This window comes from Thunnus maccoyii, chromosome 23 (genome assembly GCF_910596095.1).
Source record: "Thunnus maccoyii chromosome 23, fThuMac1.1, whole genome shotgun sequence".
Lineage (NCBI taxonomy): Eukaryota > Metazoa > Chordata > Actinopteri > Scombriformes > Scombridae > Thunnus > Thunnus maccoyii.
This window is the reverse complement of record NC_056555.1, coordinates 7,405,347-7,416,980: the sequence shown is the minus strand read 5'-3', so window position 1 is coordinate 7,416,980 and position 11,634 is coordinate 7,405,347. Positions and strand designations below refer to the sequence as shown.

Below are 11,634 nucleotides of genomic sequence, written 5' to 3'. Positions count from 1 at the left end.
GCTTAAAGCTGATTTTTTTTTCTGTACAGACTATTCGAGCAGCCCTGATTGTACAGTAGATTACAAAGAAAGAATTCCCAGGGTGAAAATGGATTCTGCTGTCACTACCACTGCATCCATTTCTCCGGCACTGTGCTTCATTATGCGTTTGCTGCCCATTAAGATGGAGCTGTCCTATGGGAGATGCAGCTGTGCCCTGCAGGATGCAGCAGCCCACCCAGTGACAGTAAATATCCACTGACATTAACCAGCCTAAGCAGCCACTTCCTGTCTGATCAGTGCCCACAGCGGCTGCTGTTTCTTGCCCTGGCTATCGTTTCCTTGTAGACAGCAGATCCTACAGAACTGGCTGTGAGGAGCTTCCAGGCCTCAGCATATTGGAAAATCTGTTTTTTGTGCATTGCAACAGCTTATGAATTAAGTATGAGTCTTTTCCCTTTTGTTTGTGTGCAACCCTCTGGTGTTTGAGGTGTTTATGTTTCTGCTGAGTCATGGTGGTTTTGTTCCAGCTGATGCTATGGCGGCAAAACCCCGGGGTGAGCGGAAGTGAGTCAGATCTTTATTGGGCTAAAGGCAGGAGAAGTTTTTGTTGAGTTTCTGAAATGTTTGTGGTGATTTAAATAACAGCTGCAGTCAGCGAATCTCTTTCCAGCCCTGCAGTTCAACAACACACCTGTTGACCAGTTAATTATTAAAGGTGTATAGTAACAACTGTGTTTTATTTTCTTTCTCTTTAAGACTGCCAGTGCCTACATGAATAGGTCTTTAAAGGTGCTTGACATACAAAATGTCAACCTCAGTTTGTACACAGAATTTTACATTGAGCCACAGAATCAGCTGGATTGCTTTGGGGCACAGAACTGAAGGAGGGCGTTGCTCGACTGGAGCAAATAGAGCAAAAGCATTTCTAGAAAAAAAGTCTTTATTTGTTCCATCCTTTATCGATATTCATAAGCAAAAATGACTACCAATACCCATACAGTATATACATTTATATATTTAGATACAAATACTGATACACACATGCAAACAAACATGTGTATATATACATACAACCATGTTAACCAGTTGAAATTTAATTATAAAAAACCTTCTAATAAAAGGGTTTAGTGCATCTATGTATTACCTGCCACTATGTGCATGTTAATGTAAAGCACAATGAGTTTTCTGCAATAAAATGTGCTATATAAACAAATATATATTTATATATATTTTCTGCAACAGGCACAATGGGACAATGGGAAATGCTGTCTTACTGTAATTACTGTAATTTGGAAAAACTTGCACTTATAATAAAACTGCTGTGAGACAGAGACAATCCTCTGAGCCTGTACTCTCATATTTGTTTCTATTTCAGAACTTCTCTGCCTCTACTCCAACTCTAGGCCACTTAGACCAGAACAAGTGCTTTTAACTGTTCCACGATTGAGGCTAGTGGGTAAGGGAGATTGTGCCTTTGCAGCTGCAGCTCCAAAGCTTTGGAATAGTCTTCTGCTTTCGATCAGGTGTTCCCCCTCCATTGATACTTTTAAGACAAAACTCAAGATATACATGTTTTCAATGACCTTTGCTTGCTCTTAGTTTTATTCGGTTTTGTTTTACATTTGTACACATATTTACCCTGTATTTTATCATTGCCATTCATTGTTGTTATTTGTGCCTTTTTACTATATTTGTGCCTTTTTACTACTGATATCATTTCACTCGCTACTGTTGTGCCTTTTACTGAAATACTTTTACTTGATTTGAAACTTGATTTATCTTTGCACAGCTGCTGTATCCAGATGTGTCTTGCTAAGACTGGATGACATTTGCAGCTACATATTTGGGGTACAGGCTGTGTCTCTGTTTCTGTCTCTGCAACAGCTGTTTCATTGCTCCAAGAGCGAGCAGGGGCAATAAATGCATTAATGTAGCGACGAAAACGTACCTACAGAAGCTGATTTGGACTCACATATTTGTCCATAAACGTCCAACTTCATGCTGACGAAGGATGACATGGCAGTGCAACATAAAATAGTGGAATTAATTAATTGCTATCGCAGCATTTGTGAATGTGCTGTTTGCTTCCAGAGGGCTGGAAACTGGACCACAGCGTCTCATTAAAGTGTAATTAGCTTCAACACAATCCAAGGATTTGTACATTCATTCATTCAGTTATCTATGAATTAATTTAAAGTTTTCTAAATCCAGCTTTGTGCTTATGATCATATTGTCTAATGTGTTGAGTGGAGACTGCAGCGTCATAATTAGACTCTGCATGTTAACATGTAGACATTTTCAGGACAGCCAACCCTCAACAAACATGTGTAGCAGCACTGTTCAGTGGCTTCATGGCAGCACTCTGTGGGTTAAAAGAGATTAATGATGTTGTTCTTACACTCTGTTACATCAGTGACAGCTGTGGGTCGACGTGTTCTCCTTCTGCGCCTGAGTGCCGTCATCAAATATTTACCTCTGCTGATACCAGCATGACAGTTATCTCAATCATTTAACTTCATTGTATGTTTTTTCCATTAATTCTTCAGTCAAAGAGGCGGTAATTAGTCATGTTGGAAAGCAAAAACCAAGAGGTCACCTTTGAAGCAGCAATTTTTTTTGGCCACTTGGGGGCAGCTGAACAATTTGTTAAAACAATGTCAGCACATATTACACATCCAGCAGATACGAAGCAACATTTGCATTCATCTGGAGTTGTGTTTCCAGCCACTTCATTAATTTAAGTCCATTATTCACTCTCCTTTTTTTTTAAGCTCTGTTTTGGTCTCCACCAATTTCTGAGGGAATTATCTGGATTTAGCTGCTAAATGCTCAAATATGTTCACCAGCTAGTTGCTAACATTGTCTGGCTGCTGTATGATGCTGGGCAGGTAGCATACACTGGGTTTATTACAGCTTTTTCAGCTAATTTAGATTTTTGCTAAATATCAGAAAGCAGAACAACATCATGTAGAATCATATATGCAATTTTAATACCTGCATCCCAAAATCTGATCCAGAAAGCTACATGTAATTGTTTTTCAATTCTTAAAGTTCTGCAGCAGGTGAACTATTTGTACACGTTCAGTGAGGAAAGAGCGCTAGTATTATTTTTGAATCATGTTTCTGGCCATCTGACAAACTTAAATCCAATAATTTAGCTCTGGTTTGGTCTTCACTTACCCCTGAGACAAACATCTGTCTCTTTAGCAGCTCCATGCTCCACTGTGTTCACCTGCTAGTTGTCAATTTTACCAGCTGTGCTTGACAGGTGAGACAGAGCTTTTCCCTTAAAACAGCTGCCTACTGAGGTGGGAAACAAGAGTGGTGGGAAAGAATAAAAACGGTAAAGCTCGTAAAACCAAAACAATGAGCTAAAAGATGCTAAAACTCTGTGGCTGAGGGTGGATTCATCACTACAAATGACCCCTTTCACATTACACATACTCATTTTAGCCATCGTTGATATAAAAAATATTGATTAGTGCAGTTTTAAAGAGGATATTCAGATTATGTTTAGATGGATCATATATCAACATGTAATGTGTGTGTGAGAGAGAGAGGATTATGTAAGCAATATCAATTAGCTGATTCATATTTATTTTACTAAGAAAAATACCTTTAAGATAATTTTTCAGTTACATTTGGTGGTGTAAATAAAACAGGAAAATATTGTTTTATAAGCAATATTAAATTATTAGAACAGGCCTATTAGATTATCATGATTTATTTATTTATTTTTCTCTGTTTCACATTTTGCTTTACTGAGAGACGCTCTTCCAATTTTTGCTGTCGGCCAATCAGCTTCATGGACCTACTGCGGTAATGAATGCACAACACCCCTCACGTTCCCGGCATGCATTGTGGAAAAACAGAGCGGGCAGAGGAGAGAAAGAGAGAGAGAGAGGGTGGGGGGCTTGACTGGGAGGCTGAGGAGGACCGTGGACCTGAACGCAGAAGAAGAAGCAGCAGCAGCATCACAAGAAGAAGAAGAAGAAGAAGAAGAAGAAGAAGGGTCATCATCCGACACTTGCTCATCACTGACCGCTCAGGTAAACTGTGCATATTTACGCGTTTATTTCCAGCATCATCCCCACCTTCTGTTTCTAGCATTTGTTGGCGTGTGTGTGTGTGTTTTCTTACTGGTTCAGGAGAAATCAGCTGCTTCACACAATGAAGCTCCTCTTTTCATTTTTCTTAATCATTACCCTCCAGATTAGATGCTGTTTGACCTGTAAAGGTGATGTTTTGCTGTGTCAGACTGCTGTGGCTGTGCAGCTGGGTGATGTACAGCAGGTTTCTGCAGGGATTCCCTCAGCCATGTCTCTGCAGCCGACAGTCCAGTCACTCCTCCGCGGTGCGTTGCATGAGAGGGAGGGAGGAGGGAGGAGGGAGGAGGGGGTATCCATTACATGATTGTGACCGGGGCAGATGCTGGATCATCAAGTCAATTGGGTCGCAGTTTGAGGCATATGACAAGCAGCAAGTGGAAAAATCTTGGTAAATTAGGCTTATATTTTTATTTGAGCCGTGTTTTAAATGCTTGTTTGCCTCAAGGTGATGGACATATTTATATTTAACCCTTATTTACAAACAGTTCCCAAATTCAACAACCTATATTAAATATCTTGAACCAGTGGTTCTCAAACTTTTTCACATCAAGTACCCCTAAACTGACACAAATTAGACCACAGACCCCCATCTGATAAGATTTTTGCTTTTAGATGTTTTATTACAGGAAGTGCATGAAACCCATGACCAACATAGTCATATATTCTGTCACTGTGTTACTTATGTATGGAATTATAGTGAATATAAATTATTCCTCTTTTTGCTGGGGAGCCCCTGGAACACCCTGAAGGACCCCTGGGGGTCCCCAGACCCTACTTTAAATTATTACCTTATCAATATTGAAAAAGCTATATCCATATCATGGTATATATAAATAAATGGTCACTACAGTTGTTTTAATTCAAACCTGCAATAACAGATGTTTTTCGCCACTTGTGGGCAGCGGAAACGAGCCGTGAACACAACACTGACATGTCAACTTAGAAAGTTTATGTGGCGAAAATGTGTTAGCAAACTGTTGCTGATTTACACTAACAGCAGATACAGAGTAGCATTAGCATTCATTTTAATTTGTCAATTAAAGGCTCTGTAAATATATTATATTAATCATCATCTTACTACGAGCAATGGAGTCCTACATGAATATACAATTTAATGCCAAATTTACAACAGTTTTAATTATTAAATTTGAATCTTTTTGTGCTGTTTTGTCTGAGCTCTTCTCACTGGTTTGAAGTAGGTGGGCTCAGTATGACAAAGATGATGTCATAAATTTCCACGCATTTAATCAAAATGTAATTAATAACTCTTAATCCTTAACTTTAGATTGTTGCTTATTTAGTCATTAATATTTAATGTTAAAAACATTAAATAGTTTTCAGGGGCTTTAAGTTTAAACGTACAGATTGATAACTTCATATTTATTGTATTTAATTTTTGGCTCAAAAGCGTCTCTACCTCTAGGCATACAGTGGACACAGTTCAGCTTTGAATATTGATGATAATGACGCCATGCTGTCAAATAAACACCATGAAATATTAATCAGGCAATCAGGAGGCTGACACAAATGTTCCCTCCATAACCAGTTATCTACTTTGTCTCCCAACAGATGCTCCTCAGCATGAAAGGCTGGCTGCAGCCACTAATGACCCCCCTTTTTCTCTGGTGAAATGATGAATTGATAAAAGAACACTGACCTTTTCGTCCCAAGAAGTAGCTACAGTGGACCAGACTTCATGGAGAAAAGTATCCAGTTTGTTAGTGGTGGGGATACGATGTAGAAACAAGCTGTAGTAATGAGGGGGCTGGGTTTTTTGAATGGAGCTTTGGATCAATATGCAGCTGATGTTGGTTATATGGAAATGATTCATCAGCAGCCTGTTATTCATAACTCAAAAATGAATGGATGAATGAATGAAAAATGATTGGATGGATACTGTAATGTCGTAAGTCAGGCTGTAGTTTTGTTTTGCATTGCTGAAAGCCAACATTTTATTATTCAGCATCCTTAAAACTCATACATTATTGCATGAAAATGGTAAAACATGTGCTTCCTTCTCTCTTGCCTATTGTCTAGTCTTCTGAGCTTCAGTACAATAAATTGATAATGAACTGATGTTTGACTAATACAATGAAAAAAGGCCGTAATGAAAAAACCTCTGGCTCTTTCGTGAGCTGAAAGAAGTTATCATTTTTAACCTGAAAGCTTCTTGAGATAGTTTTGAGAGAACCTGTCTAACCTCTGCAGTGGTCCAGTATGCAGAGGCAGAGAGACAGATATGAAGTTGGATTCTTCCTCCTACCTCACCGCCTCTTTGTCTGTTTTTGTTTGTGTGGATACTAATGTGGCGTCTGCAGTGAGAAGTGGGGTGAGGTCACTGCATGGTGACTCGGCTGTGACTCCTCGCCTCACCGGCTCGTCACTGTTGCTGCAGACACTCAGTGTCGCTGAGTGCATTCTGTCACTGCAGTCGTCTGCAGGTTCACAGTTCAAGGATGACTTTCTCATTCCTCCTGGGTTTTTTCTGCAAGTGTAGAAAAGCATCAAGATTTTCAGATTAGGCTTAAAGCCTCCTTGTTTTTTTAAACTGTAAGTTGATCTGTGTGGTGAAGTACTGTAATCATAATGTGTGTCCCCGTTATTATCAGGTCGTGCCGCACTCGTCTGGTTACACTTGTCCTGCTAGTGAAGTCTGTACTAAACACTGTGCACTGAAAGCATTTCACAACAAGCTTCCATTTTCACACACTGAAACAGTCTAAGTCTAATAGTGTCTTCACAAGTTGGTATTTTACAAGTTTTGTTATGGCTGATTAAAATAAGCAGCAGGCATCCACACAACCTCCCACAACAACTCAACACCATCTTTGCTGTAGACGCCCGGTTGCAGATGTCACAACATGCAGGACGTGGAATTCAGTGAGGAGCTTTAGTGTATCATGATGCTCCAATTAGTATTAAGGATTTAATTTTGGAGGAAACATTAAATATTACTATGTTTTCTATGAAATTGGTCAGATTTAAAGATGTTAAATATTGGCACAAAATGAAATGTAGTTGCTTGTAATGTTGGTGAAGCTGAATTGAAGTTTATTGAGGTTCTGCACACTGTGTAGGTCAATGTGGACAGTATAAAATGTATTGAATGTCAGCATTGAATATTACAAATATGCTAATTTACAGAGAATTTTCAGAAATGACTTAAAATACTATGTGACTCTTATGAAGGTCACATAATTCAATAATTCATGTTACCGACACACTCTCACATACTCATTATCTAACAATTTTTTATGTTAGCTTTAATTACAACATTTTAGATGCCAGATTATTCTAGTCACTCCTTCATTTATTCAAGACTGGAGTATGATGACAGTTTCTTGGAAGAAAACTCCCCAGAGGCTTTTTTCATGGAATATTTAGCCTCTTCGTGCACTCGTAGTAGCAACATTGGGAAGGTGGCAGAGTGCTAGACACACAATGATGAGTCATAATATTGCCATCACTGTTCTCTAAAGAGTAAGAGCCATGTGTTACTTAGTTGAGCTTCTGCTCTGCATGTAGGACCATAAGTAAAATAAGGAGCGGGTTGCTAAGTGACTGCAGAAATACGTCATCTGATGTCATTGGATCATTTTATCGTTAGAATCTGAATCCTTTCATGTGCAAAGTACAATGAACAAGGCAGATGGAATCAAATACTGTGTGTAATACGGAAGTTAAAAAAGGCAAGAGGAAAAATAGGAGGAAGCTGATAGTAACCCCAGCGAACTGCTTTTAACTGAAACATGAGTAATAATCTAAAAGGAAGGAAAAGGAAGGAAGGCGGAAGCATTGGACAGAAACAAAAATGTACTCATGACTTTGTTATTCTTAGAACCTGGAGCCAGACAGGAATTACAGAAGAGGTCAAGGGAAAACCTAATTCAAAAGGATCTGAGGAGCAGAAAGGGGCTCAGTAAATTTAATGCCAGCCTGCTTATTATATTTAGCTATTTTCTGCTTTCTGTAGAAATGTTTGCTTTTCAGATACCTTCACATGGACCAAAAAGTTTGGCCTAATGGTGGTGCTAGAGGAAAGGACAGGGTGTTACCCAAATCCATAGAAATCATCCTCTGGGGACCATGAATATTCATACCAAATGCCAGTCAGTAGCTGTTGAGATATATTGGACAGCCAGATGGAGAGACTGACCGAAAATGACTGAAAATAACCTGATGAAGGTCTGTGTACTGAAATGTTGTTCCCAAGAAATCTTCTCTAATTGCAAGTGAAGAAGACAATGTGCGGGAGTTATTTGTTCTACTATACACTAACTGACTAACATCAAAGATTAAAAATACCGTCTATGGTAACCATGACAACAGTTTTGTTCCCAAGGAATTTTTACAGTAAAACTCCAGGACAGCAATTGTCATGAGCTCTTGAACATCCATCTGGCAGCGAGTCCTACACGTTTATTTATAATCTCCCAAAATGCCTTGGGGCAGGTTAAACGCCACCTCCCATCCCAGCGTTTCATCTCCGCTCTCCCACCTCTCTTCAATTTAATTTTCCTCACTTTGACTTGAGTCCAGCGACCCTCCGCTCTAACTGGTTCCAGCCCCCAGCCCTTCAGCTCAGACTGTCATGAATAATAAAAGCCATGTCAGACTCTTCGTGGTGACACGTTGCGCAGCAGGGAGACACACACTGATCCTTTTAAGCTTGTTACTGTTTACCAGTGTTGAACAACGACTGTCTGTATGTGTGTCTTGGGGTGCTGCGAGGAGGGTTGTGGCTTTGGAAGGGAGTACTGTATTTTCTTGACTAATCAATAAATAATTTGGGCTATAAAATGTCAGAAATTATTGAAAAATGCCACAATCACAATTTCATCGATTTTTAAATTGCTTGTTTGTCCGACCAACAGTCCAATACCCAAAGGTATTCGATTTACTTTAATAGAAAACCTGCAATTTTTACATTTGATAAACTGAACTATAGACTGTATATAAAGATGAACGACATGACAGCTCCTCAAAAGTAAAGCCAAATCATCTTTATCGCCCCCTAGTGGCTGGCTGCAGTATAGGTCATGAGTCCCGCCCCCTCCATTTAAGTGGATGGGACATGAGCGAAACTAAAAGGTACACGTCAAATAAATTTTTCCCAAAGATGGTTTCTGTCATCTCAGGTAGTTCTTATCATGCTGATGTTTATCCAAGTGCTAATTTTTCTTATAAGTTTGTTTTTAATTAGTTATTTGACGATATAGAATGGGGGTCTGATGTCATGATTGACAGCTGTGACAACCGCTCTCAAACCTCCGTCACGCCGCGGAACGTTATCACACATCCATGACTGTTATCCCGCCGCCCGACTCTACTGCGCAGACTCTGACTCCAAATGACGTCACACAAGCAAGATGGCAGCTCCCAGAAAGGAGATACTTTGGCTTCACTAGCGGTAGGAAGTGGAGACGCGTTGTCCATATTTATACACAGTCTATGATATACAGTTGGTGGTTGAAACCAATTAATTTTTGCCAGTTTTGTGTTAGTCTGCAGCCATGTTAGTGGCTCTGTGAGGCTGTACTTTGGCTTTGAAGTTAATGCTAACATCAGCATGCTAACACGCTCACAATGGCAATGTTAACGTGTTGATGTTTGGCAGGTGTATTGTTTAGCACAGTCACCAGTCACCATCATCATAATGTGTTAGCAGCTGTTAGGAATGTAATTAGTTTAGCAGATATTTGGCCATAACTGTCACATGGCCAAAGTTTTGGACCAATTAAAAATGTGACCTGATGTTGGTGCTCAAAAGGTGCTTGAAATTATCATGAGGGGAACATAAATCTAAAATAAAATCAAGACATTTCACTCATAACTACTAATGTCAATGTCAGTGCTAAAATGTGTGTTTTAGCATGAACTACATATAATGCAGTTCCAAGTAAGGATACTAAAAGCAGTGGCTTCCCTGTCACTTTCAGATCCCTCACTAAATTTCACAGTCTTCCTAAAAGTAATACACACAGTTGAACATTTTTATACACATTTATGAGAGGCTCATACTTGAAAACATTATTTAGGAACACTTCTTTCAAATTACAGTCAGAAGTAACCCTCAAGTATGCCTCACATCATTTATCTCATTAGGAAAACATTTAGCGTGCTTGCTGTAATATTTGCAAACACATATTAGTTATTATTGCATTAAATGGAAATGGTGGGTGTAAATCAGGAACGCTACACTGTACTGCTTGTTCTCCACTAATTAGTCAACAGTTCTGTCATGCCTTGATGTGCAAAGTCATTCAGAATGTGATAGATTTAACAGATTCACAGTCAGGATGCAAAAAATGAGTAGTGAAACATGAAAAAAAGTTGATTTGAGTCAGGCAGGAAGGAGCCGATTAGATTTTTAAATATAGAATGAGAAACACACACACAAACACACACTGGTGTTACATTATCCTGCTCTTCCCCATCATTATATGTGATTACAGCTGAGCAAAAAGTCCTGTTTGCTGTTAGAGTTTAAGGACTTATCTAATATTTCCTTTATACACTGCTTTCTGTACCACTCATCAGCCTTCAATCATAGGTTTCTGTCTGGGTGGAGCAAAGTCTGGAAATATTAAGCATCAAATTAGATTTTTGTCCTCTCTGTTGCTTTTCACCTCAACACAACCGCCACACAAGGATCATAGAAAGATCATAAATATGTGGATAACCTGAGGTGTTCTTTTTGTCCTATTGCTGTATCTATCTGTCTCTCTTTCTTCTTCTCACTGAAATTCGTATCACTAATGTTTGCCACCAGGTCAGCAGCAACAGAGCCTGGGGTTCCTGTGGTTTCCTCCCACTGTGGATATACTGCGGGGAGAAAGAAGAGGCAAAGCCCTGAAGGATTTAATAGCTTCAGATGTGCTTAGGCGTGGAGAGAAAGCAGCTTATAGGGTGTTGAGAAAGTGGGGAATGTGCCAGTGGTGTAAAGATAGTGATTTCCAGCATTTCAGCAGACAGCTCCTTATCTGTCCAATGGGGATCAAGTCGTTACAAAGAGGCCTGAGCTGGCATTCAGTGGCCGTGTGAATGTAATTGCCACTGCTTGTTGTTCGTCTTTATTCTGTCTGTTTTCTAGCAAATTTCTATCATTTGCCATAAGCCCTGCTAGTTTTCTCTGTAAGAGCTTTGTTGGGGTTGACACATAGGCATAATTCCCTTGGGGATGCCCCACTCAGTGATAGTATTGGTTGTTCATCCTGGCTGCTGGAGGGTATATTACATATTCTGTTTTGGTGTTATTACTTGTGACAGCGTGCATCTGCTTTGCTGAAATTCCTTTGGGCAAAGCAATGAATCTCCAAACACAAGTACAAAGAATACGTCTGGCAATATTCTATATTTTTATTATTTTCAAAAAATACAATGTAAAGATCAAAACTAACTGAACTGATCCTACTAACAAGTATTGTCTGAGTAGCCAAAGCCTGATGTTTCTCTGTGCCATAGAGCTCCACTGATATACAAAAACTATTACACATCAGTTAGCCACATCATAAGACTAGGTGACATGTTCCTTCATTACAAT

The 11,634-nt window shown here is 39.4% G+C and overlaps 1 protein-coding gene across 8 annotated transcripts in view; it reads left to right on the top strand.

Annotated features, from left to right (window-relative positions):
• Window positions 1-3,839: 3,839 nt before the first annotated feature.
• LOC121890991 (synapsin-3-like) overlaps window positions 3,840-11,634 on the top strand; it is a 117,492-nt gene continuing 109,697 nt past the window's right edge. Inside the window, exons 1-2 of one of the 8 annotated variants that reach the window (XM_042403681.1) lie at window positions 3,840-4,031; window positions 10,864-11,137. The gene's annotated coding sequence lies outside the window, so the exon portion shown is untranslated. Of the gene's footprint in view, window positions 4,032-4,194; window positions 4,337-9,355; window positions 9,502-10,863; window positions 11,138-11,634 lie in introns of those variants that run through there. The other 7 variants (XM_042403685.1, XM_042403686.1, XM_042403684.1 and 4 more) reach the window with 7 other exon arrangements.